Raw genomic sequence first — 23,565 nt, forward strand, 5'->3', positions numbered from 1 at the left:
AAATCAAATAATTTTGAGTTTAAAAAGCACCTTACAGACCTCATAACTCTGCTTCCTTCTTAGCTCCACTAACATTTTGATTTGTATATATGCCTGACCTAAGTCCTGAACCTACATTTCATAACATCCAGGACAGTAATGAGAAAACCAATGCTCTTTGGATAAATGCACAAAAAAAATCCAGCTTCTAAGGGTTTTTTCCAATACGAGAAAGAGTTTGTGATTGAATTACATCTACCTCAAACTCATGTTTTGAAATGCTAACTTCTCATATTTTCAAATGTAACTTTAGTTTGAAAACAAAAGTCCTTGTAGATGCAATTAGTTAAGATGATGTCTTACTGGACAGGATGAGTCTCTAATCCAATATGGCAGATGGATTTAACCAAAAAAGAAGTGTAAAATCTATGCTTTCAGAATGGACATCTGGTATTGTAGTGTCATAGATGAGAAATCCAAGAGCAGTTAGAAGAGAATGCTGGAACAGATCCTTCACCAGAGCGTAGGCTCACGACCCTGATACACCTTGTTTTCAGATTTCCAGCCTCCAGAACCATGCGGTCATGAATTTCTCCTGTTTGAACCATTACAATAGGGTGCTTCTTTGCAGAAACTTCATGGAACTGACATAGAGCATAATTCTATTTCAGACTTTCTCTGTTCATTTCACTTACACAGTCTTTAAACAAGCATTTCCTGATCATCTAATGGGCTCATAACCCTGTAGAAAACACTGGAAATCCAAAAATGAAGTGGACACACAATCCCTATAGTTAACAATACATGAGTACTCCAACGTGTCAAAAAATTGTGCTGTTGGGTTCTTCTTACCTCAGTCTAAGATTCAGACTGTGCAATTCTTTCCCAATCTATGTGATTTATTCCCTCAATTGACAATGAAAAAATGAGTTCTATTCCTATCTTGGGTGCAGCCTCTTCTCTAGAAATCCATGAAATTGTTGCTTCCCCAGAGTGCTTGCTGCTTACTGTCTCCAATCAGTGAGGCATGGCCTGGGAGTGTAATCTGGGCCAGTGACAGCCCTTTGGAGCGTTATTAAACCAAGCATCTCCCATCTCCCCACTGGAGAAGTAGAATGAGGACAGCACTGAGTCCCTGCCATGCTTTATCAGGGCTATAAAATGAGTATTTAAAATTTTAAAGTTTTCAAATGAAATATACAAAGGTTGAGTATTTAGCAGTTTATCAACTTTACCCTTCTGTGGCAAAAAGAGCAGACAATAAAATTGTTCAAAGGAGCTGGAGGCTTCAAAACTACTTTCTGCCATTTTATTGCAACTTTAAAGAGGACTAAAAAACAAGTCCCCCAGCAGGCCTCTGGCCAGCTTTGCTGCTTCCCCCTCTGAGATTATGTTTGCATTCCTACAGCTGAGTCTGCTGGAAGGGGGCCCTCATGACTCCCCTGGGACCACATGGTCACCGCTTCCAGGGCTGTGGTTGTGACAACCAGAAGCCTAAGGAATTGAATGATATCTGGCCCATGGAATCAAGAGTGAAACGAGTCATGACTTACACTGTCTCTATGACATAATTACCAGTTGCTTTTCTCCATTTCCCAGTGAACATCTATCTACCCCAAGTCTTTCTGCTCCTACAACATCACAGTTATTTTATGCAAAGAATAGTAACAAAAAATGGAAGGGGAATACAAAATGAGTCCAAGACTGCATTCACCCCTTTCCCTCTATGAGTAAAGTGGAATGGGTAATAGGAGTCTCACCAATGTACAACAGGAAAGGAGAGACACAAATTGTGCTTCTACAGACTTGTGAAGAGCATCTGTGCTATTTGGATTTCTAGAAATTCCACTGGGAACAGATCCAAAAGATCAACTTTTAGGTGAACTGATGAGGTAGTTATTGTTCATAATTTTTAGTACAGTTTCTAATTTTTCTGTAAGGTCAACTCCTTTAAATCTCACCTTTTTATTTAGGAAAATAACATATAGTAACATATAGGTGGTTTACAATATCCATTCTCTCTTCTTAAGTGTGGAAAGGGGACATGAGGTCTAGTATATATAAAGTCTCATTGAGGACTCTTGGTCCTTTTGCATTTTGTTGTCTTTTTCTATTTTTTAAAAATGCACACAAGGAATCTGAACTGTTGTCTCCACTTGGTTTATATAAAATTCACTGGTGTTGAGCCTCTGGCCTACTAGCCACCACCCTCTCCCCTATACAACCAAGGCATATCTGTATCTACAAAGTTGGAAACTCCAAGTGAGATGCAGAGAAAAAGACACAAGCCCCAGTAAATGGCTGTACGAAACCTCAGAGATGTTAAAAATTAAGAAACATACAACTATTAGAGTTACATATTCATTTACTTAGTCATTTAATTCTTTTTTTTTCTCGGTCATGGTGCCTGAACTCTGGCCTGGATGCTGTCCCAGACTAGCACTCTACCACTTGAGCCACAGTGCCACTTCCGGCTTTTTCTGCTTATATGGTGCTGAGGAATTGAACCCAGGGCCTCATGCATGCAAGGCAAGCACTCTATCACTGAGCCACCTTCCCTGCCCCAGTCATTTATTTCTTTAACAATATTTGTTGAGTGTGTACTAGATCATGTTTACCCCTACGGATATAATGTTGTACAAAAATAGTCATGCTTCCTAGCTTCATGGAGCTCAGAGTTTGATGAGGTAGTGGTATCAATCAAATAGGGATGTAAATAAATTAATTAAAGGTATAAGTGTTAAGTTATGTGAACAATAATGATATTGTGCAGTCACTTATATCTAATCTGAGGTAGAGGTAGTGGTAGAAAGGTCTCTTAGAAAGCAAGCCTGCATGGGCTGGGAAGGTGGCTCAGTGGTAGAGCACTTGCCTTGCATGCTTAAGGCCCTGGGTTCGATTCCTCAGCACCACATAAGCAAAAAGAAAAAAGCCGGAAGTGGCACCATGGCTCAAGTGGTAGAGCGCTAGCCTTGAGCTGAAGAGCTGAGGGACAGCGCCCCAGGCCCAGAGTTCAGGCCCACGACTAGATACCTCCTCCCCCCCCCAAAAAAAGAAAGCAAGCCTGCACAAATAATTAATGGATTTAGGATTTAGAAAAAAAAACAAAACCTGTAGCCAAGTTGAATGTGAGGATAGGCCTGGGGTCAAGCAGCAGTCCAGGCAGAGTACAGAAAAAGGTGAAACATCCTTTTTCAAAAGAAGAAGGACACATGGAAGATTTTAAGGGACATCCGGGTAACAAACCACCTGGAGAGAAAGGTGTGAAATGCATCTGGCATGGCGGGTAGGAGCAGCCATACAGGGTTAGGCAGAACTGTTAGAGTGATTGGATGTGATCCAAGAGCTATAGTGAGAAGCAGAAAGGCTTCACCATGGATTGTAACATGATGACACAACCATCATTCTTGCTAGAATGGAGCTGGCTGCACCCCACAAAGCTTTGTGCAGCCCCCAATTCTGCTCCCAGACCAGATCCACATCTCCTAGAAAATCAGAGCAACACTTGGCTTCCTGCACACTCATTAAACACTTCCATATTCCTCACAAAAGGAAATGGCAAATGACTATTAAAGATGCTATTAACTGGACTACATATCTAGCAAGATATTATCCACTAATAACAGATTCAGAAAGCACAATGTACCACCAGTTGGATTATCTCAGCAGAGCCACCTGCTAAGAGAGCAAGGAAAACTTTTGAGCATAATTCTGTTCTTACCTTTAACTTCCTTTCATATCTTTAGCAAACCTCTAACACCGTAAGTACGCTCGACTATCAAAGATTATCAAAAGTGAGAGGAAGTAACAGTTTAAGTACACTTAAACTATTTATCTTCAGAAATAATGAGCTGATTCCTAACAACAGAGCAATAACCACACTTCCACACTACTGGCCAAGAAAGCCTGGCTGTTACCCAAATTTGAGTAAATCACACTACAAACACATGTTAATTTTGGCCACTCCTCCTTCTTAACTAAATGTTTATTTCAAATTATCCGAGCTTCCTCCGTTCACTTTTACTCTAAACTTGGATCCATCTGTGCCGATCACAGGCTTCAAAGCCTCCCCTGGCTTCCCATTTCTTATGGGCCTGATGGCCAACCTGTGGCAAAGCATGCGTGCTTCAGCCTCTCCTGGTCTCCAGCCTCCAGTCACTGTAAGCTCACATTGCTTTCTGTGTGTGGCATTCCTTGTTCAGGGTTCAGTCCCTGTCCTTGAAATGCCTAAGGACTGGTGAGAAACCTCACATCATGTCACATGGATTCCAGAACAGTCAGTTCTATTCTAGAACATAAATAGGCAACTTGGACAGAGTCAATGCAGCATGTTGGCAGAACACATAAAACATAATTCAGGTCCACAATGTTTGGGAATTATTTTGGATTTAGAGTGATGTAAAATGTAGTCCCAGCAGTGAGGACTACACAGCCCATAATGTCAGGATAAGTGCTCTAATTCAGGTTACTCTCTTTTCTCCTACTATACTGATTGTGTTTCCCAATACTGTGCCCTCCTTGAAAACAAAGACTATTACAGATACTTCTATAGTATCCTGAACCTGTTCGTTTAGTGCTAACCAAATGGTATGAACTTCCAAATATATGCTGATCAATTAATAGGATAATAAATTCTTGTCTCACACTGTATGGGACAAAGGACAAAGTGGTAGAAAGTGCTGGATATACCAAATCAACAAGAAATGAGAAGCATGACTATATAGAAGAGGCTGGCACAAAGACAAAGCTCTATTGGTCCTTAATGTTTTTTCCCAATGTAACCGTGATAATGATATAATGACTATATTATTTAATTGGCAGGTAGGAGCCAGGAAAAGACCTCACCAACTCACACTAATGAGAGGTAGGCCCATTGCAGTCAGACCGAGGTCGCATTTAGTAATTGATTTTCTATTTTTAAAATATGTGCTTGCCTCTCTCCAGCCAACATACACAGAAGTTGACTGTAACACAGAATCCACTTTGTTCTTTCATTTTGTCAAGTGTAGTTGCATTTTAATTATTTATGATAATACCTAATAGTATATTAGTAAGTGTCCTGTAGTGTGGCATGTAAAAGTAATGAAGTCATAGTAATATGAGAACATGAGAGACTTCTCAGCTATTAAATCTTTGCCGAGGAGTGAGTAAGACTGTGGGGTTCCTTGTGAACATTGGGGGTTTGCAGATTAGGGAAGTGAAAATTAGCAAAGTTTTTCTGAATTACATTTATGAGGTAGGTATATAGTGATATTTCAAAATGCATTGAATAAAACTAATATATTTGAATATGACAAACACACTATAATACATGTTTCTTTTATGTGAAAGGCCTAGTAGATAATAAGATTTCTTTAAAAAAAACACTCAGCTTTTTTCTTTCTTTTTTTTTTTTACTCAATCACATTCTTTTGTATATTTTATTTTTATTTCCGACTCGCACAAAACACATTTTGGCTCCAGATTATTAAGAATAATTTGAGCATGTGGAGTTTTTCAAAAAAATTTAAATTAATCTCTCTTATGGTTATGGATGGAATTATAATCATTTCCTGAGGAAAAATAAGATTAATGTTTTAAAAGTTATATAAGACTTGACTTCATATTTTTGCTTTGGGTCTATTTTACATAGTTTATTTTTACTTAAATATTCTTTTACATCTAACTTTCCAATTCTAAATCCCAGAAATAAATTTTACAAGATTCAATGGAATAAATGTCTACAGAGACTACCAGATCCTACCTTCAAATACTGCCCCTCCCTTCCAAAGGCACATCCTTCCCTGTGGCCGGGCCAGGACTTTGTTCCTTTCTACCATTTTAGAAATGCTTGCCCAGTGCCTTTGTCTAGGTAATTGAAAATGTCTCTCTGTCCTTTTTGGCCTTTCTTTGCTGACTGTGCCTTCCCCTGCTTTGAACAGCTCCTTCTCTGTTTCCTTCCAAATTTCTCCTTACTCCTTCCACCCTTAAGACCCATCCCTCATCCTCTTTAAAAACTCATGTTGGCACCATGTCTCTCTTTTAATCAGTTCTGTTCCCTTACTCACTATGGCATGATTTTTTTCCCTCACCTTATACCACACTCATCAAAGACTGAAATTAGTGTTTTTGTCCTATTACTAAAATATTGAGAACATCTATATTTTCAGGTTGCAGATTTCAAGTGGTTAACTTCTATTGCAGAGTTCCCATAGTTTTGTGGGAATAGAATAGAAACTGAATGCAAATAATAAGAACAATCACAGAAAGAATAGTCTATTATATTATTGTGGAAATAAAAATCTAGAGAGAAAGTGGGCTTATCATCATTCTCATGATTCAATAATTAATCCAAACTTGCAAAAAATATCCAAATTATTATCTGGATGAATATTTTGGTGCCCACGTTTTAATATCATAGGTATAGATATAGGTTCAGTCAGGGATTAAAATATCAAAATATTTGTTCATCTTATTGAAATACTTGATAATGATAATTTGGTTGTAATTATTGAGATGCCTCTCATTAGCATAGAAGAATTATGCAAGGCCTGGGGTTCAAAGAACATTCCAAGAACAAATGAACAAGATAGAGCATATCATATTCCAGGCTTTTCAAAAAGAAGTCTCAGGGACCCAGCTCAGTAAATAACACATGTAGTTGGAGATGCTAACCAAGCTATTCTTCTTCAAGAGATTTGACCATAGTTGTATTACTTCCATCAATATACAATTGATGGCAGGTGCTCTACTCCCAGGGCGACACTAATAAGAACAAAGGGAATAGGATTCAGATTAAGCCAGAAGCCTCTCTGAGTAGAGATTTCAAGGCAGTGTTCAAGAATTAATAGAAAGCTCAAGTCTAGGAAGCTTAGCATGTGAAAAAAGGCAGAAACTTGGAAACTCAATGTTCATTATGATGCAGAGTGCTTTGGTCTTGTTAGCAACATATAAAATACAGGAACTTAATGGTTAGGGCAAAGGACATGATGTTTTATTGCACGGGGACTGTGAGAGAAACAGGAATACTAGGAATCCAGTCTGCTTTGGAGACAATAGTATCACCCCTCAGGAAAAATAATTAAGAACCCACCTGGGCAAGGCAGAAAAGGAACTGACAAACTGTAATTTCCAGTGAGATATCTGTGTCTATATATTTATTTACATACCTAAATCAATCTATATTTATAAAAATGTGCAATACACCAACATTGCACAGCTACACTGTTATCATGCAAGAGGGAAAAGTAGGTCATAAAAGGTCTAGGCAGGTTAATGTCTACATTAATATCATTCTTTAACTCCAAATATATGCAAGAGCCTGTGAAATTTGACATGTTTTACATTCTAGTGTTTTCCAATAGTGTGGACTAAGTAGCTTGAAATTCCTTTCAGTTTTTAGAATTTTAAAAAATGTAGCATGCGTCCTTTTTAATGCATGGGTGTACTCACAAAAAAAGTCAGGACATCCTTAGTTTTTAAACATCTATAGGTATTTGACAACTTGTGCAGCAAGATGGAACAGATACTCGAGAGCTACTGGGAAGGGGTTTCCAATATCAGCAACCAAGGAATAAGAGGCAAGAGTTGGAATCCCTAAGATGGAAGAGAGATACAACTAGACTCCATTTATAAATCGAGACCCTGTCCACTTGTATGTGAAAATAATAAAGATGCTTTTCTGTGTGAATATATGCTCCAAATAGTGTGGCATGGGGAGACTCTATATTTGAAAATTTGTAACCTCATACTTTCTGTTAGAATGAAATGTTTTCAACCCTGTATAACTGTAACATGGGCATAATAAATTTACACGTCCTACATCCATACTGCAGTGCAATGGGAAGACAAACACAAAACACTGGTGAAAGGATAGACCCTCAACAGGATAAATGTGGTTCTCCCAGGTAGCTTGATTCAAAATAAACTCAGAATTTAGAATATATAAGACATAGTAGAAATCAGTTGGCAATAAAAAAAGAATCATCACACACAGGAAGAAGAGAATTATATATATATATATATATATATATATATATATATATATATACATATATATCAAATTTTCATCTTTTAAAATCAAAGTTTTCATCTTTTAAAATAGTTAAGTTCAAAATGTTCAAAAGAAAAAATGATAAAAGAATAAGATATTATAAAAAGTACTAGTTAGCTTTTGATAAAAGGAAACAACATGAACAATTAAAAAAATATAGACATTGACAATATAAAGCTAACAAGTAAAAGAGTAAACAGAAATAGATCTTTGAAAATTATTTTATAATGTAGCAAAGATAGATAATATGAAAAAGAGATGTTCCAAAGGAGTCCAGAAGAAGATAACAAAGTGACTAGAGAAGAGATGATATTGAAAGAATTAAGAAGTTGCTCCAAACTGAATATAAATATTATTTATTAGAATCAAAAGGGTCAAGAAGTTCCAAACATGATAATGATATTGAATTCATGCCTAACTATATTGTCTTAAAATCTGAGCAAAAGGATCTTCTAAAAGCAATCTGAAAAAAAAACGTATTTGAAAGTATAAAATTGTACTAACAGCATAATAATGATAGTAATGATAAAAATCAAAAGAACATGAAGTGATAGTTTAAAAAGTTGAAAGCAAATATACTGTCAGGTACACTTTTATGCTGTTGTGATCATCTTACAGAAATGGATGAACTTTTGCCTTTCTCCCTTCCATTATCTACTGGGATATCATGACTTATGGTCTCATCCTCCCCCACACACACAAGAGGATATGAAAAGATTAGGGCCCCCCAACATAGACCTAAAAAAGACCGAGAGATCAGAGAAGGGACACTTAACTTCATTTTTATTTTATTTATTTATTTATTTGGTGTCTGTTGTGGGGCCTGGGCGATGTCCCTGAGCTCTTTTGCTCAAGACTAATACTCTACCACTTTGAGCTACTCTACTTCCAGTTTTTTTGTATTTTGTTTTGTTTTGGTGGTTAATTGGAGATCAGCGTCTCAAGGCAGCGTCCTGCCTTGTCTGGATTTGAACCACAACCCTCTGATCTTGGCCTGCTGTGTGGTTAGAACTACAGGTATGAGCCACCAGTGCCAGTCTAGGACACTTGACTTTATGATGGTTAGGTTGTCAGGGGCTGTGGTGGGGCATTTACTGGACTATCCAGAGCTTATATGATTTTAATTTTCTGCTACCAAGAAAAGAAGGCACTTAAAAAAAGTAGCATTCTGTTCAAGTTGAAGGCACACTCTAACCCGTAGAAGAATGAAATAGGCAGAGAACAAAATCATAAGTATCTACCAGTTGGTAAGGCTCCGGGCACCTAAGGGAATTCTTCTTTCTTCTGTAAATCCTATAATAATATGACCACCTCACTTCTTGTTGGCTAGCTCCACATTCTACTGGCCCCTTATCTAATTTTTTTAAAATGTTGCAGATACTCACCTACACATATATTGTGCTGCTACTCCATCTCAAAGAAAAAGTGTTGGTTGTCAAATTCATAGGGCCTGAGAATTGAGTCTACCAGATTTCATTGTTTTTCTCCCTTCTGCCAATTGTGTAGCAAGCTTTATTCGTTGTCTAGAACAGCACAGGCCAAAAGAACTCTATGAACCACTTATTAAAATTTTCTAGTAGCCACATTAAAAATAAAGAGATAAAATTGGTGATAAATTTCATTAGTCAATATGTCCAAAGTAATACAAAAATTATTGAAATAATTTACATCATTTTCTAAGCCCTCAAAATTTAATATATATTTTAATTTCAGAACATCTCAATCAGACATTAATTTTCCATCAGAAATGTTTGATATATATATTTATAGTTCATAAAGTTTACAGTTAAAAAGGTGGATTCATGTACCAAACTTGGTCTAACTCAGAAAAAGTTAAATATCCTTTCCTTTGTTCCCCAAAGAACTTTTTTCCAACCTTTGTTTTACCTTTCGTTTCCTAAGTCTGGCCATATCCATTGTGTTCTTGATGAACAGCTATATCATAATGCTAATAATCAATATCCCTAGCCTGTAACTCTAGCTACTCAGGAGGCTGAGATGGAAAATTTGGCTTTAAGCCAGAGTGGGCAGAAATGTCTGTGAGACTGTATTTTCAATTAACCACCAAAATGCTGTGCTGGGGGCATGGCTTTAGTAGTAGAGAACCATCTGTGAGCAAGCAGGCCATACATGAATCCCCGAGTTCAAGTAACCACTACCTCCCTACACATACAACACACACACACACACACACACACACACACACACACACACACACACACACACACACACAGACATATTTCTGAGGTTAGCGGATCTAGATTCACTGGCTCAGTTGCTCATTTACTGAATGTGTGTTCTTAAGGGAAGGTATTTAATATTTTCTGAGCCTCAGATTCTTTACCACCAAAATAATAATAGTCACAAACAGGGAGGGAGGACCAAAAGTGACAGAACTCAACAAAAAGGTATGCAATTAATGCTAACAAATATTATCAACTGCTTCCCACTAAAGGGTGAGCCTTTTCAGGTAGAAGGCCTTGCTGTAGCGTGATTACTCCTCAACAACCGTTTGCACTGTGCCATGCCCATGGCTGTATCTACAGCTCAATAAATGTTTATTTTGAGCTTAAATTCAAATCAAGTGCTATCACAGACTGGATTTCTGCTTCTCTCTGCTTCCTAGCCAGTCTTTGTTACATCTCCAATGTTTGTAGCTCCTCTATTTGCTTTTCCTTAGTAGTCACAATAGTCCCAACAGTCTCAAGAGGTAGATGAGAAAAATAAAAGTTTTAAAAACCCTCTTCATGAGGCAAAGCAGTCACAGAATAGAAATGCCATTTAATGTCAGAACTGCATTGGGCTAAGTCTGGCTGGATATAAACCTTTAAGTCCTAGTACTAGATTCACTGTAATCAACCCCTCTGCTCATTTCTCCAGCGAGAAAGTACAAAAGTAGCAAACTGCTGTAGTTTAGGTCAGTGTACCAGCCCTATGCCATCGTCTTCCTAGGTATGGCAAAGGCATCAGGAAGTTCTGTCTGCATGCTGACTCTTTGAATAAAGGACTTCAAACTCCATCTGCATGGCTGCTATTACATGATGAAATCAATTAGGCTACATATTGACCTAGCAATGACACGGAGGAGGAGACCAGCATGGAACAGATGAAACAGAGAGAGTGGCCTGCGTTTGCTTTTCCTTCTGGCTTTACAAAGTTCAGTTCTATCAACATGTTCCTCCTTTGCTTTGAAAACTGCTGCCCCAGCGACTCTGAACCACCCCCTGCTTGGCCTCATTCTTTAAACTCACTAAGTTATTACAGTTAATACTGTGGTTAATGGTTTCTGGAAAGACGATAGCTATCAGCATCTGAGTGTACACATTTTGGCCTAAATATTGCAAAATCGCAGGTATGTAATGCAAAGCCTGGGTGTGCCTGGCTGTAGAAAAGAGCTCATTAGGATTAATCTTTTACAGAGTGACTAATGCAGAGGGAACGAAGGGGGCCTTTTCCTCTCTAACTGCAGAGGTTTGTGTCTCAGCTTTCAAACAGGTTTCTTCGGGCTGCAGCTGGTCACTGTTGAAGATTTTACTCAAACATATGGAACATAAAAGGGAAAAAAACTTTTATTTCTTTTTAACTTTTGTATACTGTAGCAATTTCTTGAAAATCAAGTGGCAGAACCTAAACACTGGACCGACTGCCAAAATTTTTGCCTAGTGGGGGAGGAGACTGTGGGGAAGCATCCAGCAGAATTCGAGAGCTTCAAGAGCAGCCTGGGAGAACTCCGTATTACCTTCTGTTCCAGTTCCTCTGGTCTGCCAGACTTTTGTTTCAAAAAGCATCTTTATGTGACAGTACATTTGTTACCTCGTATCTGAGAATACTTCCCACATTGCCTCTAACTTTTAACTTGAGTAAAAGGCTTGTTGTCTTGAGCTACTTCTACAGAAGAGGCCACAAAGACACAAGGCTTGTGACATTATGCTCAGAGTACAAAGGCACACCTTGCACACACACGCGCACACACACACACACACACACACACATATACATTCCTCCTTCTAAAATTAGTATAAGTTAACGAGTTTTCTTATGAATGCTGTAGTCAGCTAATAGAAGTTGAATACTTTCCCAAGGTAATGGCAATTGTTAGTCCTCATAAAATGGGGGCAGGGAGGAGAAATTGCTGCTTTATCAATAAAAACATACAGAGCAGAATACCTACATAAAGAAATTTGGGGGATAATTTACGGCATTTCATCATGTTGAACTGCATTCTAAGTAATTTGCCCTGGCAGTTTTACTCTCAAAATGAAAATCTCGGTATTTTTCTTGACTTTATCAAATAAAATGAGTTTGTGTTCAGCTGTAGTCCATATACTTGATAATTTGTCTGACTGGGAAGGTTATTAGCAATTTAAGAAATAAACCCATTTGGATTTTCAGAGTTAACAGAAATAGGAGATAGCTATGATAATCTCCTAAAAATTACAATGTAACACACAAAAGTGAGATTTAAGTAACAGGATTTTCCATATGCCAATAACACCAGGGAAATTCAAATTTCAACTCCTGATATTAATTTCCAGGGACTAAGTGGTTGGTATTGAAGTCAATGAAAGATACATTTTACGAAGCAGAGAGAGAAATTCAATTCAGAAGAGCAGACCACACAGAACACCGCATTTAGAATTTCTGAGGTTGAAATGTACCTGAGTCAGTTGGGTAAGATTTTTCTAAGATTTCTCCAGCCTGGTCACAGCCAATAGAGGACAGTAATCACAATAGCCAGAGGATCCTGATCGTCTGGACTGATAGAAGGTTACACCTACAAGGTCATGTGAAGATTATTTAATCCAACCCACAATTCTATAAGGAAGGAGACTGAGGCACAGGGATTAAATGACTAGGCTACCACCACTCATTTGAGTTCTTGTAGTTTTCACTCATTTATCTTTCAGAGATTGTTTAAACTTCTTATTGGGTTTTTTAGAAATTCTTTATTTTTGAGTTTTTGGATTCTTTATTTTCTATTTTACAATCGGGAGGATACTAGCTTATCATATTTCCTTAAGGAGAGTTTTCAAAATTGTTAGTTGTTCTTTTATAATGTTCAGCCTCTGTCAATATTGTAAAGTATTAAGATTCAACTTTTCCATTTACCAAACACTTTAAGATCTAGGACTTGCTAATGATGCATGCTATTTATTATTTAACCTCGGTATAGAATATCAGCAAATCTAAATGACTTTGCCAAGGTCATACAAGTAGGCACAACAGAGTTCAGAACTTGAACCAGCCACTGTTTTATTTATACCTTATAAGTTTTAATTAAAAAACTAAGGCAAAGAGATGAACTTACAGAGTGTTTTGTTTTTGTTTGTTACCTCCAACTTAATGGACAAGCACCTGCTATTTAGATACATAAATAAATTCCTTTTCTAGGTCATACTATAGCTTGAGTAAATAAACTTTTGATTCACTCATCTGTAGAGTAGTAATAATCACAAATTTTAGGGAACTATTAAGTGGCTAATATAGACTGACAAAAGGATTTATCTTGTTTCTTGGCATAAAATAACACCACATGACTATCATTTTGCTATTATTCTAAGCTATACTATCAGTAAAATATACTGCCCTTTTTGTTATAAACATATACATATGTACATATATGTGGTTTTATGGATATGCATTTATGTTCATATGAGCTTTAATATCTATTTTCAGTAATTATCATTCATGACTTGCAGAAAGGGTAGGATTACAGGCATGAGCCACTAGTGCCTGGCTATGTGTTTTATTTTTGATGTACAATGTCTGTAATGACAAGACATGTTCATTCTCTCAAAGCTCACGGAGACTGAATGAAGACCAACTCCAGGTCGCTTACATGTTAGCCTTCCCTGGAGAGATCAGTCGGCTACCTGGAGGCAGGTCAGTCATACGGGACTGCTTTTATCATCTGAGGACAATGGTCTGTTGTTACTGGAATGTACACTTACTCAGAGCATGGATTTTCTAACACTGATGGATATACAGAATGCTGGTTTCATCATCAAGCTATTCTGCAGGATGGTTGTCTATGTATTACTTCTGACCAGGTAACTCACTTCTGAACACACTTTTACCAGGAAAAGTGACAGTAATTATATTGAACTAGAAGTTAAGGCTGCTCTCTGGCCATGTGAATTCCCTTATTTCTCTTGAGTTAGCAAGTAAAGAAGGAGTTATTGTATTGGCTGGGGTTATTGCTCCTGATGACTGGGGGAAATTGAACTGCTACTACATAGTAGAGGTAAAGGAGTATGCCTGAAATACAGGAGACCCTTGGGGCATCTCTTAATATCACCATGTCAATGGAAATCTATAACAAATCAGCTCAGGCAGGACTGATAAAGTCCTAGACTCTTCAGTAATGGAGGCTTGGATCATTCTGATAGGCAAACACCATGACTTTTTAAGGTGCTTGACAAAGAAAAGAAGACCATGGAATGGTTAGTTAGTGGGGAAAGATAGATATGATTATCAGCTGCAACTCTGTGACCAATTTCAGGAATAATGACTATACTACTAGGAATATTTCTTCCCTATTTTGTTATAAATGTTTAGATGTGCCTGTGTTAGTTCATGTTTGTCTGTATGTAAGTATGTACACATACAAGCTCTATAGTTTTATTTCTTATTCCTTCAGTTTTGATACCAGATGTATTCGCAATAGTAAGCTTTCTATCTCTAAGCTATTGGTAACAAAAGAGAAGCAAAATCACCCAAGGGCTTTGCATCTTCTTCTATGGTAAAGGTTTAGGGTGTTTTGTAAGTTATGTTCAGAAAAAATTTGTTTCATTCATGTCAGGCAGAAATAAATATAACTTGGCTATTATTTTAAACTTGAAGATGAACTGTGATTCAAGGAAATGTATACATGCCAGGTATTCAAGGAATGGACTATGAGAAAATAGGTGGTATCATAAAGATATTTATATATGTATGTATTTATTTATTGTGCTGGTATTGGGGCTTGAACTCATAGCTTAGGCACTGTCAAGTAGCTTTTGTTTGTTCAAGGCTGGTATGTTTACCATTTGAGCCACAGTTTCACTTGTAGCATTTTTGGTGTTTAATAGGAGATAAGAGTCTCATGGACTTTTCTGCCCTGGCTGGCTTCCAACTGTAATCCTCATATCTCAAACTCCTATTTAGCTAGGATTCAGGTGTGAGTGACTGGCACCCAGCTTTGAAGATATATTTTAAAGCATTTAAAGTCTATAACCATTTGGCATTAAGTTAAGGAGATCATTGTAGGTAATCACAGTGGGCTTGTTTCCACTATTTAGGAGGTCTTCAGAGCACAACACTTCCCTGAAGAACTTTCATCATGTCCAGCAGCTTCAACTTGCCTACATAATAGGTTTCCAGCCTCCCTACATAACCCTCCAATTGTGGAAGCCAGGTTCAATGCAATAAATCTGTTACTATATGTCACCTAGTGGTTATCTATCCACAGATTTACCCCAAGTGACACAAAATGTGTAGGTATGTTTATGTGTAGGTGTTTATTCTTTGTAAATTGTCTTTCCTGTTGAGACTCATAGTGTCTTATTGATTTGCATAGGATCTTTATTTACTAAATATATTATCTAATACATTTAAAACATTTTTCTCAGCCCATTCTTTGACCTTTAATGTGTTTTAAATTTTTGAGATGCTTAAAAAATCTTTATGAATTTTTTTCTAGCAATGCTTTCATGTATGGAATTCCCTACATTTTCTAAAACTTTAGCCTGTTTAATACATTCCTATAAATATATACAATAGATGTCATGGATGATCTTGACAGTTGCCAAAAGTTTTCCATTTTTTATTACTGATCTTAAGCCCTTTCATGAACTTCTGTGACATACTCCCTCAATATATGTTTTTGTCTTTTTGTATTTGTATTAGTTCTTGGAAATAAACTCAGGGCTTGAGCACTGTCTCTAAGCTTTTTTTACTCAAAGTTAGAACTCTTATCAGCTGAGCCACTGGTCCACTTCAAGCTTTTTGATGGTTAATTGGTGAAGAATTTTTCAGGTTTGTCTGCCTGGGCTAACTTTGAACTGTGATCCTCAGATCTCAGCCTCCTAAGTAACTAGGATTATAGGCTACCAGAGGCTGGCTGATTTTTTTTCCTCTTTAAGATACTGGGGATTAAACCAGGGGATCATGAACCTTAGGCATTTACTTTACCAATTAGTTACACCCTACTTTCCTCTCTCACCCAATGAATTCCTAACTTCTCCTAGAGGCTTTAATTGAGCCTAGATTCTGCCTCTAAATACACTATCTTACTTCTACTAGTTAACTCCCATTCTAGTTATAGCCCAATATGATTCAACTCAATGGTTCCTCAGCCTTTTAAAGAAGCTTTGGAACAAGAAGTAGTATTAAAGCAGTTTGTGTTTGTTTTTCACTATTGTTTGGATGTTTTTGTTTAAAAGCGAATCATACAAGTCTTCTTTGAGCCGTGAAAATGATAGGAGGAATAAGCTCTGCTTCTGCTTCTGCAAATCCTAATTATAATGTGAGATCATGAAAGTCTAAAGAACAGGCTATGGGGGAAAAAAGGTACCACTTCATTGTGCTTAGGGTGTGGACAGGGTTAAAGAAGGCTTCACTGGGAAGTTAGTAGGTCCATCACCCGTGGAGAAGAAAAGAAGAGAATCGGGCTGGGAAGGTGGCTCAGTGGTAGAGCGCTTGACTTGCATGCATGAGGCCCTGGGTTCGATTCCTCAGCACCACATAAGCAAAAAGAAAAAAGCCGGACGTGGCGCTGTGGCTCAAGTGGTAGAGTGCTAGCCTTGAGCTGAAGAGCTGAGGGACGGCGCCCAGGCCCAGAGTTCAGGCCCCATGACCGGACCCCCCCCCCAAAAAAAAAAGAAAAGAAGAGAATCGTTGAGAGATGGAAGAGCACATGCAAAGACCAAGAGCAGATAGATACTAAAGCATGAAGAGAGAGCAGCCATGGTATACTTGGTGGTTTCCAGGTGCTAAGTTTTCATGTGGTGTTGATGCTTATTGGAGAGTGGTGGGAATCAGAATTAATCATGTAGAAAAAAAATGGGAATTGACACACACCTGCCCCTTTCTGGGGCAGGTCAACTTTATCAAGTGGCCATGAAGACCCACTGAACTTTCTAAAGTCAGAGGATGAGGTGAGATTTGCAATAAATACATGAAACTCTAGTGGAAGGAGGTTGAAGTGGGACACCATTCCTGTTTTGCAGCCATAAAAGCCTCATATAAAAACAAGTTTACACAGTTTTAAAATATTTATCTTCAAATTTCTATTCTTTTCCTGAGCTTCAAAAGGTTATAAAAGATTTCAATTTGACATGTCCATGAACATGTCTAGTGCATCTCCATCTGTCATCTTTTCCCTCATTCTCTCCATTCTATACTCCCTCCCCAGACTTATTTTATATTTCCTACTACCTTTATTTCATATATATTCCTGAATATTCTTGCCCAATTTGTCCCATTCCCTTTTTCATTCTCTCAAGGTTTACATAATAGTCACAATATCTTATGAGTATATATAGACCACTCAACTGATTCAAGTTATTTCCTGCAAAGCATAGTTTCCTTGACTATTCCATGGCATTCTCTATTTCTTTTCTGACAGGTTAATAGACATTTCTGAGCAATAGCATGGAGGTTATAAGATAAGAACAAAGCATAATCACTAAAGTACCCTGGCAGAGAAAAGGTAGCTAATAGGATGACCACAGGCTGTGTTGCTATGGACTGGTAATGGTTAAGAACTTCAAAGGAAGACCTAGTTTTGAGAACTTAAGTGCCCATACCACACAGAGAGATTAGACTTCTACTTGCTTAATCATAAAGAGACATACAGAGTACACAAGCAGTTCAACTATTGATCTCTGTTTCTCATGGACTTAAGAGTAGCAAGACTTTTTACAACCCATGAAATGAGCACATCATTCCTAAGTTGATGATAACCTTGCTAAGTGTTCATTCTGACGTGGTCCAGGAATGTCCTATGACATTTCACAATGCTAGACCTTTCAAACTGAAAGATTAATTTTGGCATTAAAAAAGTGACTTGCTTTCCTATTGCATTTGATCTTTGAAATGGTAAAATTCCTGACTAGGATGAGCTTTAGACTTTTCTTTAATTCAGTAACCTTAGAAGACTTTTCAGCAATGTCATGGCAGAATCTCCTTCAGATTCCCTAAATATTAAAACTTAACTTTAACATTATATTAGTTGGAGTTGTATTTTATTTCATTTTGCCTGTGAGGTAAATGTTAGCTATTTTACCCTATCCTATTCTGTAACACTTATGGATACAAAAATTATACTTATTTGTTGACAGAAAGGTAAGAAGAAGAAGAAAATAGACCTCAATGACACAGTGTTTCCTAGGTGTTTTAAAAACCAAAGAGGAACTAAGAATGTGGCTTACAAGTCTTCCCTACCTCACCTACATCTTCCCTTTCCAACATTGTTTTCTTTCTTCTGCTTTAACACATTTTAAAATGTCCAGTTCCTCTTTGCTCCTCATAAAGGAGCTGTGGGTTGAGGATTCCAACTGGTCAGACATGTTCTGACAAGAGCACTCACAGGAACACGGAAGACACAAACCTGTTAAGGATCTCATCTTTTAAGAAATGACAGGGTAATTATAGGACAACATGTCCTTCATGAGTGAAAGCAACCGAACTGAAGTGCTTTCAAGGCTGGCCTAGCCTACCCCTCTCCTGGCAAGATGTGTATGTCACCCACTGTGAGGGGCTGCTTTTTGACCATGTAGGTTTGTGTATGCATGTACGTGCAGGTGAGAGCAAATGATAGAGAGCTCATGACACACCATGGGTTAACTCACTCCATTTCAGGTTAGTTGAAACTCTGATAATAAACCCCCAACACATTTTTACCTCCATCTCTCTCCCCCCCCCCTTAATCTTTAAACCTCAGGCTGCTTTAAGGGGAAATTTAATCCACATATGTCTGCCTCATTTTCATTTAAATCGTCAAAAAAAGTTGTTTTAAGAGAGTTCTTTGATGTCCTAGACTCCCTTGAGCCTTTTCTTAGCCTATTTTCTTAAAAACAGGAATTAGCATTTTCCCAGGTAGAGAGGAGCCAGCACTGTCTCCCTGCCAAACACACCCTGACGGCCCCTCTTCAGGACTCCACCAAAGACAAAAGTGGTGGAGGAAGTGCTGGGGAGAAAACAGCCTATCTAAGGATCAGAAAACCTTTACAAATATGAACATTCAATCTGGAGCCCCACAGTGAGGTTAATCATTAACCTTTCTATTCTTCCAGGACCTCATTTGGCCCTGAAGTCCTACACAAGGAAGCAGATCTCTCACACTTGAGTCATATCTGAATTCTGGAGGATTTGGAGATGTGGATGTTAATGCAAGCTGCTATTTCTGTCTTATCTTATTTTTGATAGGCCTATAGATATGCCCATGTTGAATCCCATATTCTTTTGCCCTCCGGGTGGTATTTTACTTCTTTGCTTTGTGTCTAATGTGTATCATTTCATTCTGACTTTCACATTCAGCATAGAACTTCTTCATCATTTTCTGATACACAAAAGCAGGCATATTCCATCTCACTGTGCACAGTATTATCCAAAGAGTAATCTATGTTTGGCTAAAACTCAAAGGATTCCCACAGTGAAGTCCTAACTTTAATCAATGGAGAAATCTCAGAAAATTGTTTAGAAGAAATGTACAGTTGAAGAAAGAGCAAATACTGTAGATCTTTGGTCCAGAATTCTTACTTTACTTTGAAAATGTTTTTAAGTAAGGTAGTTATATTTCAAATACACTTTCTTTCCCATAGAGTACTGTCTCCAAAACTCACCACTACAGGGCCTTTAAAATATTGTTACACATAGACCACAGAAATAGGACACAACGTAATATTGATAACAGGAATAAATCAACCAGTTAAGAAATTTTTATAACTAGAAAACAGCAATACTCAGAAAGAAGAATATTCATGTCTTTATCCAGGGAAATTCCAAAGTCTGTGGGGCCTAATGGATATGTAATAAGGTGAGGATTTCTTCTCAAAACAAAATCACAGGGGCTGGGAAGGTGGCTCAGTGGTAGAGTGCTTGCCTTGCATGCATGAGGCCCTGGGTTCGATTCCTCAGCACCACATAAGCAAAAAGAAAAAAAAAAGCCAGAAATGGTGCTGTGGCGCAAGTGGTAGAGCGCTAGCCTTGAGCTGAAGAGCAGAGGGACAGTGCCCAGGCCCAGAGTTCAGGCCTCACAACTGGACCCCAAAAAAAAACAAAAAAAAAATCACAATTACAAATAAAAAACTTGAAAGTGGATATTTATTTAGAAAGAGAAAAATAATCCTGACATATTTATATTGCATGTCTAAATACATTTTATATATATATATATATATATATATATATATATATATCTTGTTTTGATCTATTTTCAGAATGTTAAGACCTGTGTCTTATCTGTCAAAATCACTGGTGACCATGCTAACTTAGTAGTTTTGAAGCAAGTCACTAAGACAAGGACAAGCATTTGTGTCCACTTCAGCTATGTACAAGGTTGAAGTACTTTATAATATGCATTGTACTTTATAGCATTGCTACTTCCTCTCCTTGAGATTCTCAGACATCTCCTTGTATGTGTGTGGCAGTGGTGGCAAGGTGGGGTGAGGGAATCATCTTCCACATCTCTTCTGAAAATTTTGCAGTACACAGTCTGCAGAGAGCACTTAAATAAGTTTTAATAGCAAATGAAAGAATGGATGACAAAACAGTGTTTTGCATTAAGGAATCTCATCAAAAGCAGTAACAGTCACATACCTACTTCTGTACTTGAAGGGGAGACTTTTTGAAGACTAATTTTTTAAGACAGCTAGTGGACAGGTGCTGGGAAAAAAAAGCTCTCTTTTTGCAATCACTTTTTTTCTCACTATCAGTCCTGTTTTTTTTGTTAGTGTGTGCATGCATGTAGCTTCTCTTTCTATCCTTGATAATCTGCTTCCCAAATTACTCTGTATATGCTAACATTGTTCTGAATGCTTCTGCAATTCATTGGGTATTTTGATCTTTTTACCTGCTGGTCTTTTAAGACTCAGGATGTAGAACAACACTTGATGATGTGCATTCATCTCTTCCTCTGAAAGAGCTTAGTTATCAACCTGCTACATATTAAGACTAATCTTGGTTACCCTTCTGTGCACCTTTAAATTTTTTCCCTGCATGTATTTCCTGTAACATGATATTTGTGTAGGAGCATGACTATAGGGTCAATGATGTGCTCTGACCTTTGGTGTGGAATCTACATGACATTTTCACTCTCAGTGTTCCATTATTACTGCTGTTATTTTGCTCCATTAACATCTGTGTTTGCTTATTATACACTTGAATATCAGTGGCAAAAGGGAAAACTGTATACAGATATACCGTCTTTTTTTTCAAGTAGTCTTACAATATAATTTTAAAATAGACTTTAGAGTGCAACATGGCACAAAAATAGAGCAATCAAATATAGCAGCAACCCAACAAACTTGTTGAAAGACATCCAGTAATAATTTTTGATGTTTTTCATGCAATACTTTCACCTACCTATCCTCCCAATATTTACTTAGGAACTTTCACTGGGCCATTAGGGTTTAGCATCTAAAGGGCTTTGCAGGGCTTTGAAACACTCTTCAAGTTGCCCAGATAGTTGTTTCTTACATATTTTCCCCAACAAACTTGCATTCCATAAGGAGTAAGAAGAATTTATCTCCCTTGCTATTTCTCAACTATAGAAAATACAGGTACTCAATGCATATTTTTGGTGGAATCTCACCTTAATCTTTTTCTTTGTTATTAAAATTCACTCCTGGGGCTATTCTGTATTGTGCTTTTTTTGGTTATGGCTAACTTTATAGTGTTTTCTGACTTCCATTTCAACTTTTTTATCTTTTGTGTTCTTTTTGTTGACTTTCAATTTCAGAAATAGTATAAAGGATTCTGGTCACATCATTTTCTGTCTCTGTAGTTTTCTGGGCAGTTGATTTCCATAGTTAACACACGTGGATCCAGATCTTTGAAGACTTCGATAATACTAGGGGTGTCACTCTGGAAAAAAATACTGCAAAATTACCCACAGGTTTCAGAGTATGGAAAGCTGGTCTCTATTCACTAAATATTTTTCTATTGGTTTCCCATGGAAGTGGCAGATGCTATTATCTAACCAAAACATCAAGAATTTTCACAATAAAAAACTTATTTTAAAAAAAGAATAATTCAGAAAGCAAACCAGATTTAAATGTTAAAAATAGTGTAACAGAATAAGGATATAAAAATTAGTATAAATATAATTAAAAGGTGGCATGACAAAAAGGATTAGAGATTGAAAAAGTGAATATCAGGAATTCAGGAGTTAAGTCAAAGTAGCTCATGAAATTAACTATAGCATGATGGTTAGTAGCTCTTGATTTTAAAACATTTTAGTTTTGATCATCAGCTATGCAAACTTAGGAAAATTACTTAACCTCTCAGTGAGTGCTTCCATCTTAGGCTTTTGCTCTGTTTGGTTAAATTCTTAACCGTACAGCACATGATTAAATACAGTGATGAATGCTGAAGCATTTAGTTTCCATTCTCAGTAAATGCCAGTAGTTACAGATAAGGCTTGTTTAAACCATAAGCAAAGCTTTTGTGCAAGAACTACAAAAGCAGTAAGAAAAGGAGAAAGGGTAAAAAAGAAGTGTCAACTAAACGGGCTTCCAGTTTTCTCTATATAATGTTTCCTATGACATTATCCAACCATCATATAAGCCAGGAAATGAGGAAATCAGTAGAATTTCTAGCTCATGAGGGCCCATTTCAGTAAATGGAGCAAAATGTTTTCATTTGAGGAGCTGACTCTTAACCCTGGTCAGCTTAAATGGGTCACTGCAGATCCCTTGGAAATGAAGCATGGGCAGCACATAATCGATCTCTCTCAAGCAGCGTCATTAGCCCAATGAAAGTTCACATCACCCATACCCTGATGAGTTTGCTTTAGGGCTCTTCACTGTTGCACATTGTGTTATTGATGATCTGACTAGAAATCTCAAGGAAAAGGTCTGGTTTGTTCCTGTAGGTCCTCTTGGGAAGAATGGAGATGTTGGAGAGACCATTATTTATTTTTTTTGCCATTTTCAAAATGCATTTTACCCACAAGCTACAGCCAGCCTATCTCAGGACGGTAAAATGATAAACACTAATGATTGCCACCCATATTTGCATCTAAATTCATAATGCAGAATGAATTTTAGGTGGCAAACCCAGCAACCTTGTTTGTGATTTCTTTGTGTAACATGAAGCAGGAGGGTGAACAAATAACCTTCCTCTAATGTTTAATGTTTAGGCTAGGCACTTGATTTTTGCTTTTAGACATGTTCAAAATGTTCAAAAGGACTGCTAAACACTATTTCTTGTTCTCCAAATATAATATTTTGAACTCTATTATTCTACCTTCATCTGCTCCCCATGTAATCTCATAGCGTGGAGTAATTTAAAAGAAATATTGTTCCTACGTGGCTTTCTTGTTCTAACTTGAAGCCAAATTCTGGGCT

This window comes from Dipodomys merriami, unplaced genomic scaffold (assembly GCF_024711535.1).
Source record: "Dipodomys merriami isolate MVZ:Mamm:240054 unplaced genomic scaffold, mDipMer1.0.p SCAF_7, whole genome shotgun sequence".
Lineage (NCBI taxonomy): Eukaryota > Metazoa > Chordata > Mammalia > Rodentia > Heteromyidae > Dipodomys > Dipodomys merriami.